Source organism: Heterocephalus glaber, unplaced genomic scaffold (assembly GCF_053883595.1).
Source record: "Heterocephalus glaber isolate CG9 unplaced genomic scaffold, H.glaber_assembly_v1.0 deba00001523, whole genome shotgun sequence".
Taxonomy (NCBI): Eukaryota; Metazoa; Chordata; class Mammalia; order Rodentia; family Bathyergidae; genus Heterocephalus; species Heterocephalus glaber.
This window is the reverse complement of record NW_028258327.1, coordinates 24,181,482-24,193,844: the sequence shown is the minus strand read 5'-3', so window position 1 is coordinate 24,193,844 and position 12,363 is coordinate 24,181,482. Positions and strand designations below refer to the sequence as shown.

The 12,363-nt window shown below is 37.5% G+C and overlaps 1 long non-coding RNA gene across 1 annotated transcript in view; it reads left to right on the top strand.

Moving 5' to 3' along the window:
* Nucleotides 1-5,115, top strand: part of LOC147825003 (uncharacterized) — a 58,059-nt gene extending 52,944 nt beyond the window's left edge. Inside the window, exon 3 of the long non-coding RNA XR_015441565.1 lies at nt 4,693-5,115. This is a non-coding gene — a long non-coding RNA (uncharacterized LOC147825003). The remainder of the gene's footprint in view (nt 1-4,692) is intronic.
* The last annotated feature ends 7,248 nt before the right edge of the window (nt 5,116-12,363 follow it).

The following is a 12,363-nucleotide window of genomic DNA, read 5'->3' as shown; positions in this document are numbered from 1 at the left end:
TATCCTGTTTAGTTGTGAGGTATTCTGCTGTCTGTAGTTTACTTTGAAATGCATTTCATGTATTCATGAAAGGATGTTGATAGAGCAATGCATGTTTGAATGCATGTTTGAATGAAAAACTTCTAGATTCAATAAACAATTGCAGTCAAGTTGCAAAATTTTTTAAAGTGGAAAAGTTACAGTTTACATGGGCAAGGACTATAGAATCAGAGACAACTATAAAAATAAAAGTGATTTTGATTTGTAGTGACTTTATTACTGTGGATATGTTTTTTGTCTCTTTTCAGTTTGAGCTTTCTGATCATTGCTAAAAACTTTAAAAAAATATCAGTGGTAAATCCCCCCTGTATTTTAAAAAGCTCTTTATAATTCCCTAAAAATATGTTTCTGTCTTAAAATACCATTTCTGGTTTTAGCATAAAGGTCAAAATTCCATCCAATATAACTGTTTTAGCTAACATCAGAAATATTCCTTTTCTGAATTCTGTTGCTTTTCTTTTCTTATTGACTTTTAAAAACATCTAGTGAAACATTCAGTTCAATTTTGCTTAATGTTCTAATTTTTATGGACATACTGGGTATCCTGGGGACAGCTGGAAGCATTAAGCTTTTAGTGTCAGCCATTTACCATGTCTGTTCATCACCACTTGGACTTTGCAGTGATTACTCTGACCATGTATTCCATAAACAAAGCTGCAGTTTTCTGTACTTGAGTTGTTCTTTTATTAAATCTTCCCGAAAAACTTTTTTTTTTTTTTTGCAGTACCGGGGATCAAACTCAGGACCTTTTGCTTGCAAGGCAGGTGTGGGGCCCCTGAACTAAATCCCTCACCCTGAAAAACGTTTTTTGAAGAAAAAACATGACTAAATTTCCCAGTTGTATGCTTTTAATAAACAAAATTCAAAATCAAACATCTATTGGGGGCCGGGGATTTAGCTCAGGGGTGCTGCTCCTGCCTTGCAAGCACAAGATCCTGAGTTCGATCCCTGGTACAAAAAAAAAAAAATCAAACATCTGAGGCTGGAAACATCCAAAGAATTTTGTTGCATTTTTTTCAGTCTCAATTATTTTCAATATTATATAGAGAAAGAGTTTGACATTTCAGATGAATAAATTTAATTATCTACTCTGTTGAAGTTATGTGCTACATGCTTTGGAAAACATAACAGTGAAACAGAAAAAGTCTTTGTCGTCACTGTGCAAAATCTCCAACATTTCAAATTTCACCTTACAAAGTCTTTAAGAACATTTTCTCCAGAGGAAGATGTGAGAATAGTGAAGCTGATTTTGTGGATAAGGGGGCATTAGAAATTAGATGAAAAGCAGCTTCATGGAGAAGGATTTTTAGGAAGTGTTCTTCAGAGAAGAAGAACCAATAGAATGTGTATATAGAGAATGATTTATGTTAAGGAATTGGTGGAAAATGGCAAGTTCAAAATCTGCACAGTAGGCACAGGCAGGCTGGAGACCCAGGGAGAAGGTTCAGGTCAACCCCAAGCAGTTTACTGGCAGAATTCCCCTTCCTTTGAGAAGGTTAATCTTTTTCTATTGAGGCCTTTATTGATTGAATGAAGCTCACTCATATCATGGAGAGCAATCTGCTTTACCCAAAGTCTACTGATTTAGATGTTAATCTCATCTAAAAAATACCTTCACACAAACATCTAGAATAAGGCTTGAAAAAATATGGTCTAGCCAAGCTAATGCATAAAATTAACCATCAGTAAAATAAGCATGTTCTTGGGCCTAAGAAAGAACTGGAGATTTGTAGTAGGAATAACTTGCAACATGGATAATTCATGAAAGGAGATCAGAGGGAAGGGAGAAGAATATAATTAAGGACATAGGTAAAGGGTTTGGCCTTAGAAAGAGTTATGATAAATGATGGGTTAACTGGTGCCCAAGAATTTTGAGTAGAAGAGGAAAAGCTACAAGATTCATGTCAGCTTTGATCTCTGAGGAAGAAATGAGACATTTGTGGGAGAGGCAGGCTGGGGACTTGTGGCAGATACAGGCATGCATAGGAACATGGGTAGAGTTTGAGGATATGGGAAACTATCAGGAAAGAATATCACTCAGAACAAATATTTTAAGAAATGTTGAACCTAAACATATCTCTGTCTCTGTCTCTCTGTCTTTCTCAAACTTTTTCTCTCTCAGCAAAATTTCTAAAAGAGGACAGTTGTAGAATTATACTAATTGGAATTTGAACCCAAGACCTCTCCTCCACCCACTAACCTACTACCATATGTGACCTTGGGAAAATTAAACTCTCATAGTGTTCATTTGTGACGAATAAATAAAATTATCTGATAAGGAAGTATCTGGGACAATGAGTACTACTTAATTAGGGCTGATTTTGCCTTTGAAGGAACATTTGATGATATTGTGATATTTTTGGTCATCATAACTGGGGCTTGGCAGGTGGAATGGAGGTATACTATTGTCATCTAGTAGGTAGAGACCGAGAGTCTTGCTAAATGTCCTACCATGCACAAGTGAACCCTTGAAACAAAGAATTAGTCATTTCAATATGTCAGTGCCTGGTGCATTATAAACATTCAGCAAATGTTGGTTTCTGTCTTACATTAATTGTGGAAGCCAAATTAAATAGGATTTTTCCCATACGTGGCCAAATCTGAAGCCTTGTTTTATAAGATATTTAAAATGCTCTGCCAGGGCCAGGGATTTAGCTCAGTGGTTCCACCGCCTGACTCACAAGCACAAGGTCCCTAGTTCAATCCCTGGTACAGGAAAAAAAAAAAAAAAACAAAAAAAAAACTAAAATGCTCTGCTATTGGACGCTTAAACTATAATTTAGAGACCAGAAAGAAGAAAATTTTATTCATAATTTTTTACACAAATAAAATATGAAAAAGAACAAATTTAAGAACATCTAAAGTCTAACTCTCTGTTGTTCCCTTGGAAAAACTCTAGGCTAATGAAGACTCTACTTTTAATGTACTGTACTCTAGGAACCAACCTTTTCAGAAAACTTCCAACTGACTTGGATTTACATTTATAAATACATTTATACATTTTTTCCTATCTGTGGCATATGTTAGAAATAAAACAGAACTCAGCAGGCCAAATGGTTAAATTTTATCCAATCTTATGTGGAATTTCTGGGCTAAAAATAAAACTAAAATGCCAAAATCCACTTTAGTGCCAACACAGTACTGCCTTATCTGAAATATCTTAATATTGTTGCCGGGTTATAGGTCCTGTCCAGATTCTTGATGTCCTAAACAAAGATTTAAACAGATTAGTAGCAGCAATGTCAAAGATTTATTTGAAAGTGAACAGACAAGATCTACTCCACATGGTGGGAGCAGGCCAGAGAGTAGAGCTCATAGTCCAGAGTTGGCCTGGTATTGAGAGTTTCTAGCATTAGAGTTTGGGGGTAGGATTGAGAGTTGGTAATGGTAGCTTCTAAGAATGCTTGAGAATATTCCTTCTCTTTAATTTCATTAAAAAGCTTGAAGAATATTGGTGTTAAAATTCTCCTGAAGTTTTTGTGAAATTCAGCAGTGAACCTATTCAGATCTGGGCTTTCTTTAGTTCATAAATTTTTAAAAATTGTTTCTCCAGTTTCATTACCTAGATTATTCATGGTTTTAAAATATTCTTGGTTCAGTTATTTGTTGTTATTTTGTTTTGTTGTTTTTTGAGATAAAGTCTCACTATGTAATTCAGGCTGGTCTTGAACTCACTATATAGCCCAGGCTGGCCTCAAATTCACAGTGATCCTCCTGCCTCAGCCTCTCAAGTGTTAGGATTACAAGCATGCACCACCATTCTTAGCTTTGTTCAGTTTTAATTATATACATTCTTTAAACATCTAATGATTTTTTTAAATCCAGATTTTTTTGCTTTATCTTTATCTTCTCCTTCCTCCACTTATCCACACATTTAAAATAACTTTGCAGCTGAGGATTTAGCTCAGTGGTTCCAGCACCTGCCTCACAAGTGCAAGGTCCTGAGTTCAATCCCTGGTACCACACACAAAAAATAAATAAATAAAATGAAATAACTTTCCATATTTGTTCCTTTACTTACTAATCATAAGCAACAGATACATATGTATGTATGCATAGATACTTACATATACATGCATAGGTAACTTTTTTTGTTAGTGCTTTTCTATTAGTGAGTTCATCATATATTTGTTCCTTAATGCATTTTATATAAAATATAAATCCCTCCAATAAAATGAAAATCCCTCTAACAAAGTGAGTTTTGCTCTGATTTATGACTATCATCATGTCCTAAAGGATGAGACATATCAGAATATATTCAAACATTTTCCTTTGATGGGTATTCACTTTGTTTCTATTTTTTCTCCCATACGTAAATGGTTGCAATAAATACTTGTGTATATGGCCTTGATTTATTTTAACCCCCCAAAACCTCCTTTTCCTTCCTTCATTCTCTAGATTCAGTTACCAGCTCACTGAATTTTATTTCTGATATACCTCTGGAATTTCTCCTCTCCCCATCTCCAGGGCTGCTGCCTAGTTTGAACCTTCATAATGTCTAACTGGAACGACTGTAAATAGTCTCTTAGCAGCTTCTACTTCATATGTAATCCTTCTATTTCACCCCATCCCTCTCCCTCTCCCAATTATAATTCCTTCTGCTTTCAGAATTATCTTTAGGATATGAAAATAGATCTTATATTTTTCTCATAGCTCCTTAGGATGCATGCAGTGCAGTTGGCTAAAAGAAACAATAATGCCTTGGAGATGACAACTGGAAACCAGCACACAGAGGATGCAGAGCAGACAACAGGAGTGATGCCAAGCTCCAATGCAAGAGGACCCGATCCATCTAAACTGTTAACTCCTGCTTAACTTCAGCTGACAAGTGCTATAAGGAATTCAGGCCAGATTTGCTGCATCTAATTTTTCACACACAAAAAACTGGAAATCAGTTTTATGGACTTTTATGGAGACTTTCCAACTTGTTGGTCATATCAAATGCCTGCAATGTGAAACCTTTGTCCTACGGGATCAAATATGCCCCAGCCTGTTTGTGAATCTTACTTCTTAATGTTCCTCTCTTCATACCCTTCATTATTGCGAAATAAAACAGCCTGTAATTCTTAGAAATTGACAAAATCTTCCCAGACTGCCTTTTCATGTGCCACAATCTCTTCAGGGATGATCATTCTTTGTTTGTTCATCCTTTGGGAGGTATTTCAATGCTGAAAGAAGTTTTATTTAATTGACACTGTCTCTGGACCTAGTCAGAGTCTCAAGGTATAATGAGAACAGGAAAGGAAAGCATAACAAAGGGAACCTGATATTAGGGGTACCTGTCTCTATTGCCACTTCTTGGAGGCACAAAATCAGCTTCTGTTAAGACTTAGGAGTGAAGTAATGGCCTCTGTCATTTGTTACTCACTATACTCTGCTCTAAGGTGTATCCATGGGTTATAACCTAGCTCTACTTGCTGAGCACCTACCATGCACTAGATCACAAATAGGGCATTCACACTCATTCTCATTTGACCCTCACAACTCCGCTTCAAGACTAATTTTATCATGCCAGTTTTTCAAATGAAGAAACAGTCTCAGGCTCAGAGGCTTGCCTGGACTCACATGTCTAATGAGTGGTACTGTTCAGCTTGAAGCCTTAGGCTTCTAATCTCAGACACATTTCCATTGTGTGCATTGTCACCCAAGATAGGCTCAGTACCATACTCAGGGGCCACATAGGAGGAGGAGGAATGGGAGCTGAGAATGTAGTCCAGTGGTATAACTCTGGTTTGGCCTGCTCAAGGAACCAATGATCCCCAGCTACTGCAGCAGCAGCAGAAGGAGGAGGAAGAGAAGAAAAAGGAAAAGGACAAGAAGAAGAAGGGGAGGTATAGCTTTTATTTTTCATAATTAGATATATGATTGAAAACATAAGCTGAGTGTGGTAGTACAGGCCTGGAACCCCAGCACTCTGGGAGGCTGAGGCAGGAGGATTCCAAGTTCAATTCTAGCCTGAGTAATTTAGAAGCTGACTTAAAATATTAGAAAAAAATTTTTAAGTGATGGAGGATGTAGTGCATTGAAAGGTCCTAGGTTCAAGCCATCCCTCTCAAAGTAATTTGTCCAAGATCACTTTGACCTTGATTGATAAAGATCTTTATTGAAAGCTTGCTCATGTCCTGCAGTTATTTATCACCATTTCTCACACGCTAAAAACATTTAGCAATAATAAAAAATAATGGGCCAGGGATTTAGCTCAGTGGTTTTGCCATCTGCTGTGTAGGCGCAAGGACCTGAGTTTGATCCCTGGAACCAAAAATAAATAAATAAAATAAAGCCAGAAGCCATTATGAACTTCCAAGGTTGATGTATAAATGATTCTGCTCAATTAGCCCCAATTTACATTCCTAAGAATTCAGGTTTGTGCTTGCTTTAGCAGCACATATACTAAGAATTCAGGTTTACAAGGGTTTCACTTCTCCTGCACTGCCCCACAAAGTCCTGTCTCAGGCACGCTTTCAAACTGGGCCCAGTGTTTTCCACCTGTGATTGCATTCTCTGCAGTTCCATTCTCTTCAAGTCTTTCATTTACACCTAATACCCAGAAACTAGACTTAGTGCAGGACATACAAAAGTTTAGTCATATTAAGAGTTTCACAGTCCTGGTTCCACCACTCCCAGCCCAGAGGAAGGGGCTTCCGGGCAGCTGTTCCACTGCACACAGCCCAGAGGAAGGGGCTTCTGGGCCACCCATCCACTGCTCCCAGCACAGAGGTAGGGGCCTCCAGGTCACCCTTCTGCTGCTCCCAGCACAGAGGACACAAGCCACGCAGGCACCAATAGCACACACACACCCCCATCGAAATGAGAAGACACGTAAACAAGTCTCAAAACCAAACTTCCAGATTACCTACAGCAATCCCAAAGGGAAATATAGATGGAACACTCTGATACTCAATCACCTGGACTCCCTGAACTGGCAACAAAAAAGGATCTGGAAAAAATGAAATCAGAAATAACTTCTCAGATAACAGCAGAGATTGTGCTTGCAGTGCAACATGTGATTAATAAATCTAGACAGGAGCTGAGGAACATGATGGAATCCCAACATAGGAAACAAATGGAATCCATAAAACAGATGCAAACAGATTTCCAGGAGATTAAAAATTCCATTGAAAATCTACACAGTAGAATGAGCCAATGTGAGGACAGAATTTCAGATATAGAAGATAAGATTGCAATTAGTGACAGGAAAAGAAAAATTACTTCAAAATTGTAAGGGATCATGATAAATCAATCCAGCAGCTGCTAGACGATGCAAAGAAGAATAACATAAGACTGATTGGAGTCAACGAAGAAACAGGAGAGAGCGCAGATGACATAAAAAAATCTCTTCACAGAAATAATGGCAGAAAACTTCCCAAGCAGGAGAAAGGAACTTGACATACAGATAAGTGAGGTATACAGGACTCCAAATAGCCTTGATAAAAAAAAAAAATCTACACGTAGGCATATAACTGTTAAGATTCCAGAAACCCAACAGAAGAACAAAGTTCTACAAGCAGTTAGAGAAAAGAAACAAATCACATACAAAGGAAAACCCACCAGAATCACAGCAGACTTCTCAGTGCAAACCCTCAAGGCAAGAAGAGCTTGGAGTGACATACTCCAAGCCCTAAAGGAAAACAGGCTCCAACCCACATTGATGTACCCTGCAAAACTATCTTTCAAAATTGATGGAAAAATAAGATACTTTCATGATAAAGAGCACCTTAGGAACTTTGTGAATACCAAAGCAGCACTCCAAAAAATTTTAGACAGTATCCTAGGAACAGACAATGAGGATCACAACCCCAGGAAGCAAAGCAGAATGAACCCATCTGGCATGACAAGAAATTCAATGTAAAGGGGGAGAACCCAACAAAAAGAAAAAGTCATGGCAATGACAAGTCAATATGTTTCAATTATAACCATCAACGTTAATGGTCTCAATTCACCTATCAAAAGAAATAGATTGGCAGAATGAGTCAAGAAGCAAAATCTAACAATATGCTGCATACAAGAAACACACTTCATTCAAAAAGAAACTCATAGACTGAAAGTTAAAGGGTGGAAAACAATACTCCATGTGATGGGAACCCGAAAAAAAGGAGGAATAGCTATCCTCTTTGCAGATCAAATGGATTTCAAACCAACACTGATTAAGAGAGATGAAGAAGGACACTACATCCTTGTAAAGGGAATACTCCAACAGGAAGAAATGACAATCATAAATATCTATGCACCAAACACTAGTGCACCCAACTATAAAAAACAAATACTAACAGACATGAAAAGTCATACATGCAAAAATACAATTGCAGTAGGGGACATCAATACCCCACTGTCACAAATAGATACATCAACTAGACAAAAAATAAGTAATGAAATACTAGAACTCAATTGAACTCTTGAACAAATGAACTTAACAGATGTTTACAGAGTCTTCCACCCCACAAAATCAGAATACACATTCTTCTCAGCTGCACATGGGTTGTTCTCCAAAATAGACCACATACTCACTCATACAACATGTTTAAGTAAGTGCAAAGGAATTGAGGTTACCCCCTGTATATTATCAGACCATAGTGCAATGAAATTGGAGATCCATAGCAAAAGAAACTCAAAAAATTTCATAAACACATGGAAATTGAACAACACACTTCTCAATAACAAATGGGTCAAAGAGAAAATTAAAGAAGAAATCCGGCAGTTCCTTCAATTAAATGACAATGACAGTACAACATATCAGAATCTATGGGACACAATGAAAGCAGTCTTACGAGGGAAATTCATAGCAGTGAATACACATATTAGGAAAACAGAGAGAGCCCAATTAAACAACCTGATGCTGAACCTCAAGCTTCTAGAAAGCAAAGAGCAGGACAAACCCAAATCTCATACGAGGGAGGAATTATAAAGATCAGAGCAGAAATCAATTTGATGGAGACTAAGAGAACGATACAAATAATTAATGAAGCCAAGAGTTGGTTCTTCAAAAGAATAAATAAAATTGACAAACCCTTAGCCAACCTTGTCAGAAAAAGGAAAGAAAAGGCCCAAATCCATGCAATTAGGAATGAAAAGGGTGAAATCACAACAGACCCAGCAGAAATCCAGAGGATCATCAATACCTACTTCCAGAACCTATATGCCAGTAAGATGGACAACACAGAAGAAATGGACAGATTCCTAGATACATATGAATTACCAAAGTTGAATGAAGAAGACCTAAAAATTCTGAACAACCCAATATCAACCAATGAAGTTGAAAACATAATTAAAAACTTATCAACTAAGAAAAGCCCGGGCCCTGATGGCTTCACCACTGAATTCTACAAGACATTTAGAGAGGAACTGCTGCCACTACTGTTTAAACTCTTCAATGAAATTGAAAGGGAAGTAATACTTCCAAACTCATTCCTGGAAGCAAGCATCACCTTGATCCCCAAAGCACAGAAAGACCCAATTGAAAAAGAGAACTACAGGCCAATCTCACAAATGAACAGATGCAAAAATCTTTAATAAGATACTGGCAAATACAATGCAGAAGATCATCAAGAAGATCATACACCCTGATCAAGTGGGCTTCATCCCAGGGATGCAGGAATGTTTCAACATATGCAAATCAATAAATGTAATACACTATATCAATAGAGCCAAGGACAAAAACCATATGATTATCTCCATAGATGCAGAAAAAGCATTTGACAAAATCCAACATGCATTTATGATAAAAACCCTACAAAAAATTGGAATAGATGGTCTCTACCTCAAACTGATAGAAGCCATCTATGAAAAACCAACAGCCAATATCATACTAAATGGTCAAAAACTGAAATCCTTCATACTAAAATCAGGAACAAGACAAGGATGTTCACTATCACCACTCCTGTTCAATATAGTTCTGGAAACATTAGCCACGGCAATTAGACAAGAGAAAGAAATAAAAGGAATAAAGATAGGAAATGAAGAAGTCAAATTGTCATTATTTGCAGATGACATGATACTCTATATAGAAGACCCCAAGAACTCCACCAAAAGTCTTCTAGACTTAATAACCAAACTCAGTCAAGTAGCTGCTTACAAGGTCAACACACAAAAATCAATAGCTTTCCTCTACACGAACAACAGACTTACTCAGAGAGAAATAGGGCAAATAATTCCTTTCACAATAGTGTCCAAAAAACTGAAATACCTAGGAATCAACCTAACAAAAGAAATCAAAGACCTCTTCTCTGAAAACTATAGCACTCTGAAAAGAGGGATTGAAGATGATATCAGAAAAAGAAAGACATCCCGTGCTCCTGGGTAGGAAGGATCGATATAGTGAAAATTACCATACTTCCAAAACTGCTATATAGATTTAATGCAATCCCAATGGAGATTCTAGCAGCATACTTCACAGACCTTGAGAAAACAAACCAAAAATTCATTTGGAACAAGAAGAGACCCAGAGTAGCAAAAGCAATTCTAGGTAACAAGGACATGGCAGGGGGTATTACAACCCCCAACTTGAAACTATATTACAAAGCTACTGTGATAAAAACAGCATAGTACTGGCAAAGAAACAGACCTGAGGACCTGTGGAACAGATTAGAAGATGCAGAAACAACACCAGACACACTCAGCCATCTCATCTTCGACAAAGGAGCCAAACACCCTCACTGGAGGAAAGATAGCCTCTTTAATAAATGGTCCTGGAAAAATTGGGCTTCAACTTGCCAAAGATTAAAAGTAGACCTATATCTCTCACCATGCACTAAACTAAAATCAAAATGGATTAAAGATCTAAATATTAAAATAGAAATGCTGAACCACCTGGAATAGAATTTAGGTAGAACTCTTGAAGACATTGATGTAGGAAAACATTTTATGAACAAACCCTCAGTTGCCCGTGAACTAGCCCAAACAATCAATAAGTGGGATCTCTTCTTATTATAAAGCTTCTGCACAGCAAGAGAAACCACCAGCAGTGTGAAGAGACTACCCACAATGTGGGAAAAAATCTTCATCTGCTGTTCCTCAGACAAAGGCCTACTGTCTCGAGTCTATAAAGAACTTAAAAAATCAGACCTCCCAAATTTAAAGACCCAATCTGAAAATGGGCATCTGAAATGAACAGACATTTCTCACACAAAGAAGTAGAAATAGCAAATAAATACATGAAAAAATGTTCAACATCACTGGTCATTTGAGAGATGCAAATGAAAACAATGCTGAGTTTCCACTTCACTCCAGAAAGAATGGCTGCTATCATGAAATCAACCAATGACAATGCTGGCAGGGCTGTGGGGAAGGAAGAACCCTGCTCCGCTGCTGGTGGGAGTGTAGACTGATGCAACCACTGTGGAAATCAGTATGGAGATACCTCAAAGAACTAGGACTGGAAGTCCCATTTGACCCAGCTATTCCCCTGCTGGGTATGTTCCCCAAAGAATTGAAAGAATCATACCACAGTGATATATGTGCACCCATGTTCATAGCAGCACAGTTTGTGATAGCTAAAACTTGGAAACAGCCCAAATGGCCATCAACTGGAGACTGGATAAAGAAAATGTGGTTTTTAAATAAAATGGAGTACTACTTAGCCATAAAAAATGAGAAACTAGAGACATTTATAGCTAAGTGGATGCTCATTGAGGTGATACTCTTAAGTGAAATAAATAGGACACACATGTGTAAATACTGAATAGTTTCTCTAGTGTGAGAAACAGAAAGTGTAAATAAGGACTAAAAGGTATAATAGATAATGTGAAATAGGAAGATAAGGGACAAACGGGAAGGGGAAGTGGGAGGGGTAGGGGAAATGAAAGAAGGCAATGGAATTAATATGAGAAAATGGAAAGCTGGAACCAAAGTCTTTGTAAATAGGGAGGGGTGGAGGCCTTGAAGGGAGGGCCGGGGCAGGGGGAAAAATAAGAATAAAGAGAGATTATGTAAAGGTACAAATTTCCAATCATGAATGTCATTTTACTGTATACCTAAAATGTACCAATGATTAAAATGAATAATTGATAATGTGAAATAGGAATAAAAGATCCAAAGGGGTAGGGGAAGTGGGAGGGGTAGGGGAAAGAAAATAAGGGAAAGGAGAACTTGTGAGAAGTGGATAAATGGAAACAAAGTCTTTGTAAATTGGGAAGGGTGGAGGGGTGAAGGGAGTGCCCAGTATGGGGGAAAAAATAAGAACCAAGATACATCATGTAAAGGTACAAGTTCCCAATAAGAAATGTAAATGTATTGTATACCTAAAATGTACCAATAAAAGAATTAAGAGGAAAAAAAAAGAGAGTTTCACAGTCCTGTTTGGGAAGCAGATATGGAAATAAAATTTCCAAA